Here is a 7438-nt window from a genome sequence, read left to right as displayed (position 1 = left end):
CCTTGTATGTCACTCCCCATTCCTTGTTTCTTGTTTGACTCTCTTTATCACCATTTGTCCACCCTCTGTATTTCTGTGTCTACATTCTTACCTTCCCACATTGTGTGCTTCCTGCCCCTGTCAGTTGGATTCTGATTTTTATGTTTGTCTGTCCCTGGTAGTTACCCTTTGTTGTAACCCATCTACAGCTTTCCCCCACTACATCCCATCTACTCCTCTTTTCTATATACATAAAAAAGGATCTCTTTTTCCAATAAAAAGTATCCTTTCCTCCTCCCACCTATCATACCTTATGGCTACCCTAATGCATTTCCTCTAATTGCTGTTCTTTCTTTTCCTGTTGTCCTATCTAATGTATTTCCTCTCCAATGATATAATGACTAGGACTGGCACTTTGATGCACGTTCACACTTCTTGTGTCACATAAGAACGAGCTGTAGCTCCATCGTAGTACTACAGTACATGCATGGGCAAGCATAGATTTGGCCATGTTAGCCTGCCATCACTCTGATGTACTTCACAAGGGTCACACACCCTACTGTAACATTTCCCTAGCTATGAAGCAGACAGGTATGAATTCTCCCATTTGCATCATGTTTCTGTTTATTTCATTGTCCTTTGCTCAGACTGCTGGTGTTATTCAGTAGGTTATACATGTCTGGTTCAATATGCAGGTTATTCTGCAGAAACCACTTTGAAAAAAAAAAAACGCTAGGCATAGCTCATAGGAGTACACTGTTAACAACCACTGGGCCCTTTAAAAGCCCAGCCATGAAACTCAAATGTATCTCAGAAGTTATTGTGCCTTAGAAGTTATTTTAAGGAGTGTATGTTAGGGTATGATTTAATGGCTGCCTGTTTTCAACAGAGACTTAGGTGTCAGACCAGGGGTGAATTTTATTTTCTATCCACTGGTCCAGATTGCACTTGAATAGGGTTAGGGAAACCTATTCCAGAGAATGGTGATTCTTTGAGATATATACCTATCCCTCAGATATGACCTATTTAAGTCTCAAGCAAAGTTTAAATTCTTAGATCTAGTAGTTTTGGTGCTGTTTGTTGTGTGGCTATGCAAAAAGTCCATCAGAGATGGATCCAAGGATACCTTGTATGCCAGGCATAAATCACCTCTCAGCAGTCTGCTTGAAACAAAGTATAGAGGTAGGGTTTTGAGGCAATCTGCATAGGGCATTATATTTATGCTATGTAAACACAATGGCCAGAGGATGATCATGAATTCCTGCCTTAGAATTCATGAAGGAAAACTAATGTGGTTCTCAAAAACAGGCTAACAGTGATTTACATACATGAATGTTAGCAGTGAGGTCAGCCAAACTGCGAAGAGCTCTGCATGCATTTTGAACAGCCACATGGCAATAATTTCTGAAAGGCAGACTATATGGAGTTTTTCGGTCAGATTTTTTACATAACATTAACTGATGTGACCACACAATGAAGGAATATCATTTTTGTAGACTCCATTGCTAGTATAATCAGGCTGGCTCTGTAGTCAAATCAAGCAGAAAAGTGATTTTAATTGACACTTCTCCAGTGACAAATAACCAGGCAGCTTGTTTTAGACACACAAACAATAAAGTGTTAAGAAAAAATCTGTTAGTAGTGTAGTATATCCATTACCAAAGATGAAAGGATAAAAGAATTATGATTTAAAATGTGTGTAGGAAAGACATTACCTTTAGCAAGATTGCACACTACTCTTTTTATAATGCAAATGTATTCTTTCAAAAGGAAAATTAATACATTGCCTATTTCATTGTGATTGCTGGAAAATAATTTGCAAACCTCATGGATTAGTTAATATGAATAACTTATTGCATTTTAGCAGCAGAAAGGTCATGCTGTCTTATTAGAAGAAAAAGTGCACTTTCCTTTTCATCCTAGGTTTACAAGTGTTACATCCCTTTTGCTGGCATCAATATGCTTACAAAGAGGGCTATGCAAATTTAATGAACACCATCACTTGTGTCTTGTGAAGGATCTGAATCAGACAAAAAAACCTGCTGGAGATTTTTTCAGTACTAATCCAAGTCTGTCAATGTAAGTCTAGTTATTGCAAAAAATATCTAAATAATGACACACACATATATAAACATATATAGATGCAATATTTTTTTTCTTGTATTTAGTATGGCTATATGGGTGCCAGTTATTCTGTTGATTGACACTTTGTTCTACAGAAGAGCTGGGTTGTTGAAACCGAATGCAGTGTTAATTGACTGAGTGTTTTTTTAATGCAGGATGATTGAGCTTGTGTGTTCTCATGTAAGTGGGTTAGGGTAGATCATATGTGAGTGTGTGCTTGTGTGAGTACATGCAAGTTAGGGTAATGGTTAGGTAAGGGGAAGGATTTAGTGTTTTGTGTGTGTGTGTGTGTGTGTGTGTGTGTGTGTGTGTGTGTGTGTGTGTGTGTGTGTGTGTGTGTGTGTGTGTGTGTGTATGCAAGTGTATGGGGGTTAGGTGTGTTTGTCATGGTGTGTGCATATTTCTCAGTTTCTTGGACATAAACCCTCCTGTCCACCTTACCTAAACATACTGTACCTAACTCTGTCCCTCATACTAATCCTAACCCTACACATTCGTTTATGAAATCCCCCTTACCTAACAATATCACAAATCAGACAAATTTGATCTTCAGAGATCATTAGGGTTACTAATCAGACAAATTTGATCTTCAGAGATTATTAGGGTTACTAATCAGACAAATTTTCGCAATAGTAATTATTAGGATTAGGGTTAGTAATTGAAAAGGAAGACTATTTGTGTCCTTTTTCGATTAGTTTGTTTTCAATGTATTTTCATTTTTGTTTATTTTGTTTTTGAGGTGTAGGCTTTCTTGGTTCTGTCACTGTTGCTTTTATACTTTGTTGATTTAACTTACAGCCATCTATTGATACCAATAATATTGAGTCACAAACCATGAAATGGTTTGAATTCCCATGAATAATATGTTGAAACATTTATGCAGTAAAGCTGGATCATTTGCACAATTTTTGCTGCTGCAAATATATATTAGCTTAATAATGTCTGTTACTCCCTTTTAAGACTTAATTTTGGCCTAGGTGGTTGAAGGTGTTACTACAGAACAGATTGAGCTGTAGCCAAGTAGGTCCCCAGACTGGTGCCCCAAACTAACCCCCCCCCCAAAAAAAAAAACATTATTTTCACTCTAAATTGTAACTGCAACAAGTTCCTTGCTACAACTGGAACAATCTACTTACAGTTACTGAATCTCTAGGCTCTATCATTGCAGTAGTGGCATTTATTAAAGAAGCTATGACATCACCTGCAGCTTCTTAGAGAAATGATAACACTTATGCCGTATCATCAATTGATTATGTACCCTAATAGGTTAAGCCCAGGACAGCTGCCCCTTTCATCCCACCCTAGTTATGGGTGTTCCACATTATGAGAGGTGGTGGTTCACATTTTGGGGATGGAAGGTCGAGAGCTATGCCCTCTGAATTATAATAGTTTAGCTTAAGTCTACGCCATTCCAAATCAGTACAGAAATGTTGAGGTGTAATTTCCACTTGCTACTATGTTTAACACATTTAAAAAAATACTCCGCTTGTTACTGGACAATAAATAAAACAAATAAATGCAACACATTGGTTGGGTTACCTGTCAGGAAATCCCCATGCTCTGTAAGGGACATGAATGTAAACATCATATTTCTATAACACAATACTCCATGCCATTTGTATTAATTATTATATGAGTAATTTCTGGTATGTGATAATTTATTGGCTTATGGGTTTTAATTATTTAACAAAGACAGATACATCCAGCAATGAAAAGAGGCATGCCATGGAAGTTTCGATTTGTATTTTGGATGTTTAACTGTGCTCCAGTCATGCTGTCCGGTTCGATTCTTAGCTAGAGCATCTTCTGCGTGGAGACATGCGTGAATGGGCGTACCTTTGTTGAAGGTTGTGCATCAGGGCTGGTAACTCGGCACGTAAAAATCAACTACCAATCATTAGCGGACCGGAGTTCCGCTGTGGCGACCCCTAACCAGGAAAAGCCGAAAGACACAAACAAACAAACAAACTGTGCTCCAGTCATGATGCACTTAATACTATCCTGTGAGGAAAGGAAAGCTTCTAAACCGCTACCTTTATTGTTGCTGCTTTTGGCATGTAGCAAAGCCACATTCACTTTGCTTGTGTTTCTCTTAGAACTGAAAGCCAAGCTATCAGAAACATTTAATTTGTAAACAAGTGGATTAATTGTCATAAAGCCAATTAAAAGAAATGACCAAAGATGTGAAAAGGGAGAGACAGGGGAAATAATCTTGAGTAAAATACACTCGTGGATCGAGGGTAAGGAATAGTAAATTGTCTTTGAGAAAGGTTCCTGCAACAGTAAAACAGATTGGCTGCTAATATGTTAAAAAAATTTCAGTCATTATCTGGCCTTTTCTCAGCCGCCATATATCTCTTTAGAAAGGGGTAGCATATAATACATCAGCCTGTTGTTGCCTCACATCATCTTTACTTGCTTTTATCACTTTGAATATTTTAGTTGTTTGACTGTATTTCCATAACATGAAGCAGTCTGGCATTTCTGCATTATTTTCTAGGGGCAATAAATAGTAGAATATTAATTTTTTGTGAAAAAATCTATTATTATTATTATTATTATTACTACATCTATTATATTCTCTGTTGATTTTCAGTGAAATGGTATTGAATAAGTATGCTTGTATTTGGACAAAGCATCCCCAAAGATTGTTACCCGTATTGTGTTTTGTCTAGTGGCAGCATACAATACTGATAAGTGTGTATTAGGTTTAACAAGACTGCAAAAATGGAAATGCAAAAACCTTTAAAGCACACACAAATAAAATTAGGAAGCTGGAAGAAAATACAGACAAAGAAATGGTGTAGTTAACCAGTATAAAATAGCAATGCTACCTTAAAATGGAACGAACAGCTCATCTAAACAAGATAAAATTCTAAAGCTACGTTAAAATGGAAGCTAAACAAACAGCTTATCTAAACAAGATTAAATTGTAAAGCTACGTTAAAATGGAAGCTAAACGAACAGCTCATCTAAACAAGATAAAATTGTGAAGCTACCTTAAGACATCACCCCCCTCAAAAAAATTTTCAGGTAAGCATCAAGCAAAAACTAAAACAAAAATAAAATCCTTTCATATATGCTGAAGAAAATAGATAATATTGGTTGGGGCTGTGGATACTTTCTGCAAAGATATGAGAGTCATGGCTTAGTGGTAGGTCATACAGACTAGCGTTACCAAGGTCCTGGGTTCGAGACTGACAGTGGATATTTATTTTATGGGCTTTCCCATATGGTCTAGTGGTTAGGGTTCCTGGTTTACACCCATGTGGCCCGGGTTCGACTCCCGGTATGGGAATGGGTTGCATTTTGGGTTGGGAGGATGGCCTAATGGTTAAGGTGTTTGCCTTACAAACACAAGGCACAGGGTTTTAGTCTCACAAGGGATAATTGGCTAGGCTTAAAATGGCTCACAAGGGCAGTTAGCTTAGTATGAACCTACCTACCTATATTACAAAACCTCTAACATTGTTCAACAGGCACAGAATATCAGTCTCCCACATCTGGTGAAGGTCAATAAAAATACTCCACAGTTTAAAGAAGTAATCTTCTGGTTATTTTTCCTGATAGAGTAAAATGACATTTTTTCTAATTATCTGACTACATATCAAATTCCAGAGTAAACTTCTGCATGATTTTTAATAAAAGGGTACAAAAGATGAAAGAATTCTGATACTTTCACTGACCGATCTTTAATTGTGCATGGTCAAACACCTGATCAGTTACCTATTAGCTGTCTATTGAATGTTAGTAGAAGATACACGTTTAAGAAATAGTGTGTATATGTTCTGATACCAACAAACATATATATCAAACCAGTTCAGGGCTTCAGTGAAGTTTCTTTGTTGTGATTTGACAAGTATTGGAAATAATTAGCTAAGCGTCTTCATATTCCTTCAACATCAAAAAGGCAAACATTGTCCATTTCCTTCCTGGTTATCATAGCATGGCTGGTACACGATGTAAGATGTGAATGTAACTTACTATAATCATTAATAATAGAATACATTTAAGAAACTGTTCTCAGCCTCTTAATGTGGCATCTTATAGGCATATCTATCACATGGATATAGGAGTCTGTGTCTTATGTCTATGCACTGTGTTTTATGCATATTTTGGCTTACATTTTGTAAATTTTCTCAATGCATTCTGAGTGGATCTTTTAATCTTGTCCTTTCTATATCAGTGGCAGCTGGTGACTTCAAATCAAGGGGAGCTGTGGGTGGGCCTAATTGGAATTGTGTGATGCTCTGTTACAACAGGTCAATGACCATCACCTGTGATTAAACAACATATAGTGTGAGTCACTTTCATCTCCGAATTGTTTTAGTACCTACCCATAACAACAACTTTAAAGACTATATACACATCAGATGTCTGACTGCAATCAACAATATGGAGAAATGGAGCCCTAGACAAAGGATTCCATGCCCTCCTCATAGCAAACTGATCCACGTGCACTCCCCCAGTGCCTCTACCCATTCCCCATTGAGGTCCCACACTTTCGAGATAGATTATTTCTTTCTTGATTTTTATATTTTGTCTTACTTCTTTCTCCAGCCTTTTTACACACCCTAAATGCGCAATGCTCCACTGTAGTAAGTGTGGAGGAAGTAATTCAATTAAGTTGGGGTTCTGTGGACTATTAGATCTCCAGAAGTCATAGAGTTCAAGATTCTTTGAGGTTTCTTTATTTTCTTTTCAGTTCAGTGATGGCTTAAACATATATCATAACCAAGGAAAGAAATTCAGACTTTCAAGATGGCTGCACATTGAGTAACAGTCTAATTCTAGCTCTCCCAGTGTGAAAAGAGAAACTCAGCAGTGAAAGCCAGTGGACTTTTGTGTTTCTGGGTAAATTTCAGTAACTGGCTACTAAGTGCATTCATTGCCTGGAAGCCAGTAAAAAAAAAGAAATACAGAGGACCTAAAAGAAAATCAGCTACAATAGGTGAGGAGAAACATTGACTGGGAAAAGTATTGCAGCTCTTGAAGCTAAAAAGTAAAAAAAAACATGAAAATAAGAAACCAGCAGGCCACAGAGACTCTGACAGGTACAACAGCCAGTAAATATGCAGTAATTGCAACATGGTTCAAAAACTGTGGATTAGCGCTTTCGTTTATTAAATATAAACCTCTTCAGATAAAACCACATTGTTTGAACTCCATTTAAATAGCAGCAAGTAAAAAGTCACATGGTAAAGAAATCACATGATAAAAAGTCACATGATAGATATCATATGATCACCTGGTTGACAAGCTCTAGGCAAAGCATAATACGCATCACACCAAATGACATTTGACGAACTTTATTAAATTTTCATAACATAGCTTT

General features: G+C 37.1%; 1 non-coding gene across 1 annotated transcript; it reads left to right on the top strand.

Moving 5' to 3' along the window:
* The first annotated feature begins 5329 nt into the window (after positions 1-5329).
* Positions 5330-5401, top strand: TRNAV-UAC. The gene has a single exon. It is a non-coding gene; the product is annotated as a tRNA-Val (tRNA).
* The last annotated feature ends 2037 nt before the right edge of the window (positions 5402-7438 follow it).

This window comes from Protopterus annectens, chromosome 7.part0 (assembly GCF_019279795.1).
Source record: "Protopterus annectens isolate FY-2018-M chromosome 7.part0, PAN1.0, whole genome shotgun sequence".
In the NCBI taxonomy this organism is placed as follows: Eukaryota; Metazoa; Chordata; order Ceratodontiformes; family Protopteridae; genus Protopterus; species Protopterus annectens.
This window is presented reverse-complemented; position numbering and strand designations above follow the sequence as displayed.